The sequence below is a fragment of the Tachypleus tridentatus genome, unplaced genomic scaffold (assembly GCF_004210375.1).
Source record: "Tachypleus tridentatus isolate NWPU-2018 unplaced genomic scaffold, ASM421037v1 Hic_cluster_1, whole genome shotgun sequence".
In the NCBI taxonomy this organism is placed as follows: domain Eukaryota; kingdom Metazoa; phylum Arthropoda; class Merostomata; order Xiphosura; family Limulidae; genus Tachypleus; species Tachypleus tridentatus.
The window spans coordinates 2677755-2692754 of NW_027467777.1; the positions used below are offsets into that span (position 1 = coordinate 2677755).

At 52.2% G+C, this 15000-nt stretch overlaps 1 non-coding gene across 1 annotated transcript in view; it reads right to left on the reverse strand.

Moving 5' to 3' along the window:
- Nucleotides 1-1317, reverse strand: part of LOC143242102 (small subunit ribosomal RNA) — a 1806-nt gene extending 489 nt beyond the window's left edge. The window contains exon 1 of the ribosomal RNA XR_013022432.1: nt 1-1317. This exon is cut by the window's left edge and continues 489 nt beyond it. This is a non-coding gene — a ribosomal RNA (small subunit ribosomal RNA).
- Nucleotides 1318-15000: the final 13683 nt, after the last annotated feature.

Consider the following 15000-nt stretch of genomic DNA (forward strand, 5'->3'; position numbering starts at 1 on the left):
ATTAACCAGACAAATCGCTCCACCAACTAAGAACGGCCATGCACCACCACCCACTGAATCAAGAAAGAGCTCTTAATCTGTCAATCCTTCCAGTGTCCGGGCCGGGTGAGTTTCCCGTGTTGAGTCAAATTAAGCCGCAGGCTCCACTCCTGGTGGTGCCCTTCCGTCAATTCCTTTAAGTTTCAGCTTTGCAACCATACTTCCCCCGGAACCCAAACACTTTGGTTTCCCGGAAGCTGCCCGCCGAGTCGTTTGAGGAACTCAGGCGGATCGCTGGTTGGCATCGTTTATGGTTAGAACTAGGGCGGTATCTGATCGCCTTCGAACCTCTAACTTTCGTTCTTGATTAATGAAAACATTCTTGGCAAATGCTTTCGCAGTAGTTCGTCTTGCGACGGTCCAAGAATTTCACCTCTAGCGTCGCAATACGAATGCCCCGTCTGTCCCTCTTAATCATTACCTCGTGTTCCGAAAACCAACAAAATAGAACCGAGGTCCTATTCCATTATTCCATGCACCATTATTCAGGCGTTTCGCCTGCTTTGAGCACTCTAATTTTTCAAAGTAAACTTGCCGGCCACCCAAGACACTCAATCAAGGGCACCGAGGGAAAACCGGCAGGATGTTTAGGCCAGGAAGTAACCGCCAAAGCGGACCCCCTGTCTAGAACTGAGATCCAACTACGAGCTTTTTAACCGCAACAACTTTAATATACGCTATTGGAGCTGGAATTACCGCGGCTGCTGGCACCAGACTTGCCCTCCAATAGATCCTCGTTAAAGGATTTAGAGTGTACTCATTCCAATTACGGGGCCTCGATAGAGTCCCGTATCGTTATTTTTCGTCACTACCTCCCCGTTCTGGGAGTGGGTAATTTGCGCGCCTGCTGCCTTCCTTGGATGTGGTAGCCGTTTCTCAGGCTCCCTCTCCGGAATCGAACCCTGATTCCCCGTTACCCGTTACGACCATGGTAGGCGCATAACCTACCATCGACAGTTGATAAGGCAGACACTTGAAAGATGCGTCGCCGGTGCTAGACCGTGCGATCAGCCAAAAGTTATCCAGAGTCACCATCATTTGCGGACCGAGGTCCGATTGGTCTTGGTCTAATAAATGCGCTCGTCCCGTGAGGTCGGAGCTTTGTTGCATGTATTAGCTCTAGAATTACCACAGTTATCCAAGTAGGAAAGTACGATCTAAGGAACAACGGCTGGATAATGAGCCATTCGCGGTTTCACCTTATTTCGGCATGTACTTAGACATGCATGGCTTAATCTTTGAGACAAGCATATGACTACTGGCAGGATCAACCAGGTATCTTTTCTCGTTCGGTGCAAGCCACCCGCTCCAACGGCGAGTAGAAACACCACTCTCGAATCGGCAGACGCGTGGCTAGATACACGCCTGCCGTTCTCTGTCTACTTCGTGTCACCAATCACGAGACAGACCTCTTACACACTCTAGAGTACGAGTTCTCCAAAACAACAGTTCCGATAAAACGAAACAAACTAGGGCGTATCAGGAAGAACCGACCTTCGGAGGACAGCTCAACCCACACTAAGCTATATCGAAAATGATGCATATTCCGATGTCTCGGCATGGTTACCCGAAACTCGTCGCATCAGCAGTGGGAACAGAACGTCTTTCGTAACAAAGACAATCGTTAATCGCTCGGATTAACTCGTACGCGTGCGGTCGAACGCACGTACTGCTTTTATCCCCGCTCGGACCGAGAGGGAAAGGGAAACAGTCACCGTTATTGACGTGCCCCGTGAAAGGGAAGGGCCGCTCGGACCCTTGGTTTGACAAGCTGAAATTCAACGGCTCGTGCAGAGCACGCTGCGGGTCCAGCATCCCTTGTGTCTCTGACTGAGACCGGCTAATCGCTCGGATTAACTCGTAGGCGTGCGGTCGAACGCACGTACTGCTTTTATCCCCGCTCGGACCGAGAGGGATAGGGAAACAGTCACCGTTGTTCACGTGCCCCGTGAAAGGGAAGAGCCGCTCGGACCCTTGGTTTGACATGCTGAAATTCAACGGCTCGTGCAGAGCACGCTGCGGGTCCAGCATCCCGTGTGTCTCTGACTGAGACCGGCTAATCGCTCGGATTAACTCGTAGGCGTGCGGTCGAACGCACGTACTGCTTTTATCCCCGCTCGGACCGAGAGGGAAAGGGAAACAGTCACCGTTGTTCACGTGCCCCGTGAAAGGGAAGAGCCGCTCGGACCCTTGGTTTGACATGCTGAAATTCAACGGCTCGTGCAGAGCACGCTGCGGGTCCAGCATCCCGTGTGTCTCTGACTGAGACCGGCTAATCGCTCGGATTAACTCGTAGCCGTGCGGTCGAACGCACGTACTGCTTTTATCCCCGCTCGGACCGAGAGGGAAAGGGAAACAGTCACCGTAAATAACATGCCCCGTGAAAGGGAAGGGCCGCTCGGACCCTTGGTTTGACAAGCTGAAATTCAACGACTCGTGCAGAGCACGCTGCGGGTCCAGCATCCCGTGTGTCTCTGACTGAGACCGGCTAATCGCTCGGATTAACTCGTAGGCGTGCGGTCGAACGCACGTACTGCTTTTATCCCCGCTCGGACCGAGAGGGAAAGGGAAACAGTCACCGTTGTTCACGTGCCCCGTGAAAGGGAAGAGCCGCTCGGACCCTTGGTTTGACATGCTGAAATTCAACGGCTCGTGCAGAGCACGCTGCGGGTCCAGCATCCCGTGTGTCTCTGACTGAGACCGGCTAATCGCTCGGATTAACTCGTAGGCGTGCGGTCGAACGCACGTACTGCTTTTATCCCCGCTCGGACCGAGAGGGAAAGGGAAACAGTCACCGTTGTTCACGTGCCCCGTGAAAGGGAAGAGCCGCTCGGACCCTTGGTTTGACATGCTGAAATTCAACGGCTCGTGCAGAGCACGCTGCGGGTCCAGCATCCCGTGTGTCTCTGACTGAGACCGGCTAATCGCTCGGATTAACTCGTAGGCGTGCGGTCGAACGCACGTACTGCTTTTATCCCCGCTCGGACCGAGAGGGAAAGGGAAACAGTCACCGTTATTGACGTGCCCCGTGAAAGGGAAGAGCCGCTCGGACCCTTGGTTTGACATGCTGAAATTCAACGGCTCGTGCAGAGCACGCTGCGGGTCCAGCATCCCGTGTGTCTCTGACTGAGACCGGCTAATCGCTCGGATTAACTCGTAGGCGTGCGGTCGAACGCACGTACTGCTTTTATCCCCGCTCGGACCGAGAGGGAAAGGGAAACAGTCACCGTAAATAACATGCCCCGTGAAAGGGAAGGGCCGCTCGGACCCTTGGTTTGACAAGCTGAAATTCAACGACTCGTGCAGAGCACGCTGCGGGTCCAGCATCCCGTGTGTCTCTGACTGAGACCGGCTAATCGCTCGGATTAACTCGTAGGCGTGCGGTCGAACGCACGTACTGCTTTTATCCCCGCTCGGACCGAGAGGGAAAGGGAAACAGTCACCGTTGTTGACGTGCCCCGTGAAAGGGAAGAGCCGCTCGGACCCTTGGTTTGACATGCTGAAATTCAACGGCTCGTGCAGAGCACGCTGCGGGTCCAGCATCCCGTGTGTCTCTGACTGAGACCGGCTAATCGCTCGGATTAACTCGTAGGCGTGCGGTCGAACGCACGTACTGCTTTATCCCCGCTCGGACCGAGAGGGAAAGGGAAACAGTCACCGTAAATAACATGCCCCGTGAAAGGGAAGGGCCGCTCGGACCCTTGGTTTGACAAGCTGAAATTCAACGACTCGTGCAGAGCACGCTGCGGGTCCAGCATCCCGTGTGTCTCTGACTGAGACCGGCTAATCGCTCGGATTAACTCGTAGGCGTGCGGTCGAACGCACGTACTGCTTTTATCCCCGCTCGGACCGAGAGGGAAAGGGAAACAGTCACCGTAAATAACATGCCCCGTGAAAGGGAAGGGCCGCTCGGACCCTTGGTTTGACAAGCTGAAATTCAACGACTCGTGCAGAGCACGCTGCGGGTCCAGCATCCCGTGTGTCTCTGACTGAGACCGGCTAATCGCTCGGATTAACTCGTAGGCGTGCGGTCGAACGCACGTACTGCTTTTATCCCCGCTCGGACCGAGAGGGAAAGGGAAACAGTCACCGTTATTGACTTGCCCCGTGAAAGGGAAGAGCCGCTCGGACCCTTGGTTTGACATGCTGAAATTCAACGACTCGTGCAGAGCACGCTGCGGGTCCAGCATCCCGTGTGTCTCTGACTGAGACCGGCTAATCGCTCGGATTAACACGTAGGGGTGCGGTCGAACGCACGTACTGCTTTTATCCCCGCTCGGACCGAGAGGAAAGGGAAACAGTCACCGTTATTGACTTGCCCCGTGAAAGGGAAGAGCCGCTCGGACCCTTGGTTTGACATGCTGAAATTCAACGACTCGTGCAGAGCACGCTGCGGGTCCAGCATCCCGTGTGTCTCTGACTGAGACCGGCTAATCGCTCGGATTAACACGTAGGGGTGCGGTCGAACGCACGTACTGCTTTTATCCCCGCTCGGACCGAGAGGGAAAGGGAAACAGTCACCGTTATTGACTTGCCCCGTGAAAGGGAAGGGCCGCTCGGACCCTTGGTTTGACAAGCTGAAATTCAACGACTCGTGCAGAGCACGCTGCGGGTCCAGCATCCCGTGTGTCTCTGAATGAGACCGGCTAATCGCTCGGATTAACTCGTAGCCGTGCGGTCGAACGCACGTACTGCTTTTATCCCCGCTCGGACCGAGAGGGAAAGGGAAACAGTCACCGTAAATAACATGCCCCGTGAAAGGGAAGGGCCGCTCGGACCCTTGGTTTGACAAGCTGAAATTCAACGACTCGTGCAGAGCACGCTGCGGGTCCAGCATCCCGTGTGTCTCTGACTGAGACCGGCTAATCGCTCGGATTAACTCGTAGGCGTGCGGTCGAACGCACGTACTGCTTTTATCCCCGCTCGGAACGAGGGAAAGGGAAACAGTCACCGTAAATAACATGCCCCGTGAAAGGGAAGGGCCGCTCGGACCCTTGGTTTGACAAGCTGAAATTCAACGACTCGTGCAGAGCACGCTGCGGGTCCAGCATCCCGTGTGTCTCTGACTGAGACCGGCTAATCGCTCGGATTAACTCGTAGGCGTGCGGTCGAACGCACGTACTGCTTTTATCCCCGCACGGACCGAGAGGGAACGGGAAACAGCTACCCATATATTTTACGACAGTAACCTCTTCCACCGAGGCACGTCAAAAACCACCGTTACAGGTGGTGCCGAATCCACCGAGACGGGTAGAACGACAAACTTACTAGGAAAACGCCGCACAGTGTTCTTAAAACCATCACTTCTCGCAACATTCTTTTCGCTCCAATATATTGTTTCAATCCACCATTACGTTCGTTCATTCAATATCTCTCGGCCTCTTACATTCTTTGTTCGGCCATTTCTTAACACTATCGGCAGTCGTTTTCGCTAGTACTCACCACCTGTGTGGAAACGGGCCGTGACCAGCCCACAGGTCCCGGGCACGCCGGGTTAAAAGGTGAGAGGAGGCTTAACACAATGTTACAATCCTGTCTCAGACAGACTATGCCCCTATATAGAGAAGGAAACTAAATTTAATGCCATCAGAACCCATTAGTACGGCATTTGAAAGTGCGGTAAAGGCAAGGGACCAAGCGGAATAGTTCCGCATCGCTACCCTGAGTTGCGTCAAATTGGTCCTCAGTTTTGAGTGAAAAGTGGTGAAAATGAACGCTGAAAACAACGTTTCTAACTATCAAACTGATTTTGCCATTTCCTCCCACTTTCCAAATTTCACCGAACTCTCCTCACATCCATGCCGTCTTTGGCATCACTCTATACGGGAGAAAATTTCTTAAAGTCGTACTCCCTTTCAGGTCCGTCTCAGACAGACTATGCCCCTATATAGAGAAGGAAACTACATTTAATGCCATCAGAACCCATTAGTACGGCATTTCAAAGTGCGGTAAAGGCGAGAACCTATGCGGGCAAGTTCCGCATCGCAACCCTGAGTTGCGTCAAATTGGTCCTCAGTTTTGAGTGAAAAGTGGTGAAAATGAACGCTGAAAACAACGTTTCTAACTATCAAACTGATTTTGCCATTTCCTCCCACTTTCCAAATTTCACCGAACTCTCCTCACATCCATGCCGTCTTTGGCATCACTCTATACGGGAGAAAATTTCTTAAAGTCGTACTCCCTTTCAGGTCCGTCTCAGACAGACTATGCCCCCTATATAGAGAAGGAAACTACATTTAATGCCATCAGAACCCATTAGTACGGCATTTGAAAGTGCGGTAAACGGCGAGAGCCTATGCGGGCAAGTTCCGCATCGCAACCCTGAGTTGCGTCAAATTGGTCCTGAGTTTTGAGTGAAAAAGTGGTGAAAATGAACGCTGAAAACAACGTTTCTAACTATCAAACTGATTTTGCCATTTCCTCCCACTTCCCAAATTTCACCGAACTCGCCTCACATCCATGCCGTCTTTGGCATCACACTATACGGGAGAAAATTTCTTAAAGCCGTCCTCCCTTTGAAGTCCGTCTCAGACAGACTATGCTCCCTATATATAGAAGGAAACTACATTTAATGCCATCAGAACCCATTAGTACGGCTTTTGAAAGTGCGGTAAAAGGCGAGAGCCTATGCGGGCAAGTTCCGCATCGCAACCCTGAGTTGCGTCAAATTGGTCCTCAGTTTTGAGTGAAAAAGTGGTGAAAATGAACGCTGAAAACAACGTTTCTAACTATCAAACTGATTTTGCCATTTCCTCCCACTTTCCAAATTTCACCGAACTCTCCTCACATCCATGCCGTCTTTGGCATCACTCTATACGGGAGAAAATTTCTTAAAGTCGTACTCCCTTTCAGGTCCGTCTCAGACAGACTATGCCCCCTATATAGAGAAGGAAACTACATTTAATGCCATCAGAACCCATTAGTACGGCATTTGAAAGTGCGGTAAACGGCGAGAGCCTATGCGGGCAAGTTCCGCATCGCAACCCTGAGTTGCGTCAAATTGGTCCTCAGTTTTGAGCGAAAAGTGGTGAAAATGAACGCTGAAAACAACGTTTCTAACTATCAAACTGATTTTGCCATTTCCTCCCACTTTCCAAATTTCACCGAACTCGCCTCACATCCATGCCGTCTTTGGCATCACTCTATATGGGAGAAAATTTCTTAAAGCCGTCCTCCCTTTGAAGTCCGTCTCAGACAGACTATGCTCCCTATATATAGAAGGAAACTACATTTAATGCCATCAGAACCCATTAGTACGGCTTTTGAAAGTGCGGTAAAAGGCGAGAGCCTATGCGGGCAAGTTCCGCATCGCAACCCTGAGTTGCGTCAAATTGGTCCTCAGTTTTGAGCGAAAAAGGTACACGTAACGTCCTAAAACTACCGGGTAGTGTCCGCATCGTCCTCCACAACCCCGCCAACGGACGCGTCGCGTGATCGATCGCGAATCTCTCCTAGAGGCAATGAGGCCATTGGGGTTAGTCGGCGGCAACGTTTGAACATGCCGATAACGCTTACGCTACGTCCATCGTCGATTCCAGTCAAGCCTCACCAGTCCCCTATATATAGAAGGAAACTACATTTAATGCCATCACTACTCAAAAGTACGGCTTTTCTATGTGCGGTAAAGGCGAGAGCTTATGCGGGAGAGTTCCGCGTGGCTACCCTAAGTGCCGTCGAACTCGTCGTAGCGTGTTCCACCGCCTATCTGTCCGAAGGGCAGAAAGAAACTGCGGGAACTCGGCGGGAGCCGGTAATCGAAATGCCGACGATAACCTCGATAGGCGGCGGGTGCCGGTAGTCGAATCGACAGTCCTGCCGCCAACAGACTGGTGTCATGCCGATAACGCTTACGCCACGTCCATCGTCGATTCCAGTCAAGCCTCACCAGTCCCCTATATATAGAAGGAAACTACATTTAATGCCATCACTACTCAAAAGTACGGCTTTTCTATGTGCGGTAAAGGCGAGAGCTTATGCGGGAGAGTTCCGCGTGGGTACCCGAAGTACCGTCGAACTCGTCGTAGCGTGTTCCACCGCCTATCTGTCCGAAGGGCAGAAAGAAACTGCGGGAACTCGGCGGGAGCCGGTAATCGAAATGCCGACGATAACCTCGGTAGGCGGCGGGTGCCGGTAGTCGAATCGACAGTCCTGCCGCCAACAGCCTGCTGACATGCCGATAACGCTTACGCCACGTCCATCGTCGATTCCAGTCAAGCCTCACCAGTCCCCTATATATAGAAGGAAACTACATTTAATGCCATCACTACTCAAAAGTACGGCTTTTCTATGTGCGGTAAAGGCGAGAGCTTATGCGGGAGAGTTCCGCGTGGGTACCCGAAGTACCGTCGAACTCGTCGTAGCGTGTTCCACCGCCAATCTGTCCGAAGGGCAGAAAGAAACTGCGGGAACTCGGCGGGAGCCGGTAATCGAAATGCCGACGATAACCTCGGTAGGCGGCGGGTGCCGGTAGTCGAATCGACAGTCCTGCCGCCAACAGCCTGCTGACATGCCGATAACGCTTACGCCACGTCCATCGTCGATTCCAGTCAAGCCTCACCAGTCCCCTATATATAGAAGGAAACTACATTTAATGCCATCACTACTCAAAAGTACGGCTTTTCTATGTGCGGTAAAGGCGAGAGCTTATGCGGGAGAGTTCCGCGTGGCTACCCGAAGTACCGTCGAACTCGTCGTAGCGTGTTCCACCGCCTATCTGTCCGAAGGGCAGAAAGAAACTGCGGGAACTCGGCGGGAGCCGGTAATCGAAATGCCGACGATAACCTCGGTAGGCGGCGGGTGCCGGTAGTCGAATCGACAGTCCTGCCGCCAACAGCCTGCTGACATGCCGATAACGCTTACGCCACGTCCATCGTCGATTCCAGTCAAGCTCACCAGTCCCCTATATATAGAAGGAAACTACATTTAATGCCATCACTACTCAAAAGTACGGCTTTTCTATGTGCGGTAAAGGCGAGAGCTTATGCGGGAGAGTTCCGCGTGGCTACCCTAAGTACCGTCGAACTCGTCGTAGCGTGTTCCACCGCCAATCTGTCCGAAGGGCAGAAAGAAACTGCGGGAACTCGGCGGGAGCCGGTAATCGAAATGCCGACGATAACCTCGGTAGGCGGCGGGTGCCGGTAGTCGAATCGACAGTCCTGCCGCCAACAGCCTGCTGACATGCCGATAACGCTTACGCCACGTCCATCGTCGATTCCAGTCAAGCTCACCAGTCCCCTATATATAGAAGGAAACTACATTTAATGCCATCACTACTCAAAAGTACGGCTTTTCTATGTGCGGTAAAGGCGAGAGCTTATGCGGGAGAGTTCCGCGTGGGTACCCGAAGTACCGTCGAACTCGTCGTAGCGTGTTCCACGGCCAATCTGTCCGAAGGGCAGAAAGAAACTGCGGGAACTCGGCGGGAGCCGGTAATCGAAATGCCGACGATAACCTCGGTAGGCGGCGGGTGCCGGTAGTCGAATCGACAGTCCTGCCGCCAACAGCCTGCTGACATGCCGATAACGCTTACGCCACGTCCATCGTCGATTCCAGTCAAGCCTCACCAGTCCCTATATATATAGAAGGAAACTACATTTAATGCCATCACTACTCAAAAGTACGGCTTTTCTATGTGCGGTAAAGGCGAGAGCTTATGCGGGAGAGTTCCGCGTGGCTACCCTAAGTACCGTCGAACTCGTCGTAGCGTGTTCCACCGCCTATCTGTCCGAAGGGCAGAAAGAAACTGCGGGAACTCGGCGGGAGCCGGTAATCGAAATGCCGACGATAACCTCGGTAGGCGGCGGGTGCCGGTAGTCGAATCGACAGTCCTGCCGCCAACAGCCTGCTGACATGCCGATAACGCTTACGCCACGTCCATCGTCGATTCCAGTCAAGCTCACCAGTCCCCTATATATAGAAGGAAACTACATTTAATGCCATCACTACTCAAAAGTACGGCTTTTCTATGTGCGGTAAAGGCGAGAGCTTATGCGGGAGAGTTCCGCGTGGCTACCCTAAGTACCGTCGAACTCGTCGTAGCGTGTTCCACCGCCTATCTGTCCGAAGGGCAGAAAGAAACTGCGGGAACTCGGCGGGAGCCGGTAATCGAAATGCCGACGATAACCTCGGTAGGCGGCGGGTGCCGGTAGTCGAATCGACAGTCCTGCCGCCAACAGCCTGCTGACATGCCGATAACGCTTACGCTACGTCCATCGTCGATTCCAGTCAAGCCTCACCAGTCCCCTATATATAGAAGGAAACTACATTTAATGCCATCACTACTCAAAAGTACGGCTTTTCTATGTGCGGTAAAGGCGAGAGCTTATGCGGGAGAGTTCCGCGTGGCTACCCTAAGTACCGTCGAACTCGTCGTAGCGTGTTCCACCGCCTATCTGTCCGAAGGGCAGAAAGAAACTGCGGGAACTCGGCGGGAGCCGGTAATCGAAATGCCGACGATAACCTCGGTAGGCGGCGGGTGCCGGTAGTCGAATCGACAGTCCTGCCGCCAACAGCCTGGTGACATGCCGATAACGCTTACGCTACGTCCATCGTCGATTCCAGTCAAGCCTCACCAGTCCCCTATATATAGAAGGAAACTACATTTAATGCCATCACTACTCAAAAGTACGGCCTTTTCTATGTGCGGTAAAAGGCGAGAGCTTATGCGGGAGAGTTCCGCGTGGCTACCCTAAGTACCGTCGAACTCGTCGTAGCGTGTTCCACGGCCGTATCTGTCCACCGGTATCTGTCCGAAGGGCAGAAAGAAACTGCGGGAACTCGGCGGGAGCAGGTAATCGAAATGCCGACGATAACCTCGGTAGGCGGCGGGTGCCGGTAGTCGAATCGACAGTCCTGCCGCCAACAGCCTGCTGACATGCCGATAACGCTTACGCAGACGTCCATCGTCGATTCCAGTCAAGCCTCACCAGTCCCCTATATATAGAAGGAAAACTCAAAAGTACGGCTTTTCTATGTGCGGTAAAGGCGAGAGCTTATGCGGGAGAGTTCCGCGGTGTTTAAATTACCGTCGAACTCGTCTGGCACATGCTCTGAGATCTGTTCGAAGTACATTTAAAGGCCAATGCGGGAACTCGGCGGGAGCAGGTGATCGAAATGCCGACGATATCCTCTAGGGACGACGAATCGAAGGAACCGCCGCCAACCTTTTGGGCACTTTTCGCAACGGCTGCGCCTAGACGTCCGACCCGTTGGAGCAAGCTGCTGTTGGAGACCACGCACGCGCGAAACAGCCCGAGAAAATGGATTCCCCCGTCGGTAGGCGGCGGGCGCGGGTGTTTAAATTTCCCAATCGCTGGCACATGCTCTGAGACTCTGTTCGACTTGTACCGAGGCCAATGCGTGTACTCGGCGGGAGCAGGTGATCGAAATGCCGACCACATCCTCTAGGGACGACGAATCGAAGGACCCGCCGCCAACCTTTCGGGCACTTTTTGCAACGGCTGCGTCTAGACGTCCGACCCGTTGGAGCAAGCTGCTGTTCGACCACGCACGCGCGATAGAGGCCGAGAAAATGGGTTCCCCCGTCGGTAGGCGGCGGGTGCGGGTGTTTAAATTTCCCGCTCGCTGGCACATGCTCTGAGACTCTGTTCGACTTGTACCGAGGCCAATGCGTGTACTCGGCGGGAGCAGGTGTTCGAAATGCCGACCGTATCCTCTAGGGACGACGAATCGAAGGTCCCGCCGCCAACCTTTCGGGCACTTTTCGCAACGGCTGCGTCTAGACGTCCGACCCGTTGGAGCAAGCGGCTGTTAGACCACGCACGCGCGAAACAGACCGAGAAAATCGGTTCCCCCGTCGGTAGGCGGCGGGCGCGGGTGTTTAAATTTCCCAATCGCTGGCACATGCTCTGAGACTCTGTTCGACTTGTACCGAGGCCAATGCGTGTACTCGGCGGGAGCAGGTGTTCGAAATGCCGACCGTATCCTCTAGGGACGACGAATCGAAGGTCCCGCCGCCAACCTTTCGGGCACTTTTCGCAACGGCTGCGTCTAGACGTCCGACCCGTTGGAGCAAGCGGCTGTTAGACCACGCACGCGCGAAACATACCGAGAAAATCGGTTCCCCCGTCGGTAGGCGGCGGGCGCGGGTGTTTAAATTTCCCAATCCCTGGCACATGCTCTGAGACTCTGTTCGACTTGTACCGAGGCCAATGCGTGTACTCGGCGGGAGCAGGTGTTCGAAATGCCGACCGTATCCTCTAGGGACAACGAATCGAAGGACCCGCCGCCAACCTTTCGGGCACTTTTCGCAACGGCTGCGTCTAGACGTCCGACCCGTTGGAGCAAGCTGCTGTTGGACCACGCACGCGCGAAACAGACCGAGAAAATCGGTTCCCCCGTCGGTAGGCGGCGGGCGCGGGTGTTTAAATTTCCCAATCGCTGTCACATGCTCTGAGACTCTGTTCGACTTGTACCGAGGCCAATGCGTGTACTCGGCGGGAGCAGGTGTTCGAAATGCCGACCGTATCCTCTAGGGACGACGAATCGAAGGACCCGCCGCCAACCTTTCGGGCACTTTTCGCAACGGCTGCGTCTAGACGTCCGACCCGTTGGAGCAAGCTGCTGTTGGACCACGCACGCGCGAAACAGACCGAGAAAATCGGTTCCCCCGTCGGTAGGCGGCGGGCGCGGGTGTTTAAATTTCCCAATCGCTGGCACATGCTCTGAGACTCTGTTCGACTTGTACCGAGGCCAATGCGTGTACTCGGCGGGAGCAGGTGATCGAAATGCCGTCCACATCCTCTAGGGACGACGAATCGAAGGACCCGCCGCCAACCTTTCGGGCACTTTTGCAACGGCTGCGTCTAGACGTCCGACCCGTTGGAGCAAGCTGCTGTTCGACCACGCACGCGCGAAAGAGGCCGAGAAAATGGGTTCCCCCGTCGGTAGGCGGCGGGTGCGGGTGTTTAAATTTCCCGCTCGCTGGCACATGCTCTGAGACTCTGTTCGACTTGTACCGAGGCCAATGCGTGTACTCGGCGGGAGCAGGTGTTCGAAATGCCGACCGTATCCTCTAGGGACGACGAATCGAAGGTCCCGCCGCCAACCTTTCGGGCACTTTTCGCAACGGCTGCGTCTAGACGTCCGACCCGTTGGAGCAAGCGGCTGTTAGAACACGCACGCGCGAAACAGACCGAGAAAATCGGTTCCCCCGTCGGTAGGCGGCGGGCGCGGGTGTTTAAATTTCCCAATCGCTGGCACATGCTCTGAGACTCTGTTCGACTTGTACCGAGGCCAATGCGTGTACTCGGCGGGAGCAGGTGTTCGAAATGCCGACCGTATCCTCTAGGGACGAAGAATCGAAGGTCCCGCCGCCAACCTTTCGGGCACTTTTCGCAACGGCTGCGTCTAGACGTCCGACCCGTTGGAGCAAGCTGCTGTTGGACCACGCACGCGCGAAACAGATCGAGAAAATCGGTTCCCCGTCGGTAGGCGGGGGCGCGGGTGTTTAAATTTCCCAATCGCTGGCACATGCTCTGAGACTCTGTTCGACTTGTACCGAGGCCAATGCGTGTACTCGGCGGGAGCAGGTGTTCGAAATGCCGACCGTATCCTCTAGGGACGACGAATCGAAGGTCCCGCCGCCAACCTTTCGTGCACTTTTCGCAACGGCTGCGCCTAGACGTACGACCCGTGTCATGGGTTTCATTTATAAAGCAAAACTGTGAAGAAACAGGACACGAACATTAAAATATAAGTATCGTTTGTATGGATAACACTGATCTGGAATTAGCACTTAAAGAAACCATCCACATTAAACAACTTTAATCTACACCGAATATCATGTAGTCTTCATTCAAATAGCACATTTTAAAATATTTACAGCATGTTTTATTGTCAGTAATTTACTTTCCGTGTATTTTAGTTTCACATTATCGTAATTTCAGCAATATATTTTATTTAGTTAGTTAGAAATTACGTCTTTCTATTTTGCTCTGTATACTGAAGATGGAATATGTAAAATATTGAAAACTTTACCTCTGTCCCCTTCTATTGTATCAAAGTATTTCTTCATCTTCAATACAATTATACAATTAATCGTCAAACATCATTTTCGTTCGATACAATGATTGCTAATATATTGATATGACCATATGTAAACGAACTGTTGTCTGTATGCTGTGACTCTGAAAATTAAAGTTAAAAGGAAAATCTTGAAATGTGCTTCCTTTCAGAATGCAAACTTCGATACATCATTCCAAAGTTTCTCCATTTTAGTGAGCAAAACTTTGAAAAATTCATTATCTTATCATATTTGTCTGAAGAGAGTATCGGTTTGTTTGAATTTGGCTCTATACTGCACGAGGGCTATCTGCTATAGCCGTCGATAATTTAGCAGTGAAAGAAAAGAGGATAGGTACCAAGTGATCACCACTCACCAACCACTGTTTCACAGAGGAACTGTGGGATTGCTTGTAACAATGAACCGCCCAGTCACGTATCATAAAGGGTGAGCATGTTTCGTAGAACAAAAGTTGGGTCAAGAATTTCGAACAAAACATCAACAGAACATAATTTTACTGGAAAAGTTCAAAGTGTACTGTACTAACCATAGAATCGTGGAAACCAGAGTTGATTACACCGACGTACTAAACAAGTGGAACGAAGACAAATTGTTCAGTGTGAACATGTCCAAAATTTCAGGCTAAGTTGACTGACTTACAGCATTCAATTCTAGTTTCATCCTTGTGACCACATTGTTAACTAATATAATTATAACATAAATACTCAGTCTAAATTAGTCCTACCTAAAATTGTTATTTTAACTAAACTGACTAGTTGACCAAAATATTGCTTATTCTTGTAAACTCTACTGCATTATCATTGCCCTTTAATTGTGTGTCACCCAACATTAGAAAATGTTCCAGACATATAAATATAAATGTGGTAAACATTTTAGCATTGATTATACAACACCAGGTGATCCATCAGAGTCTATTA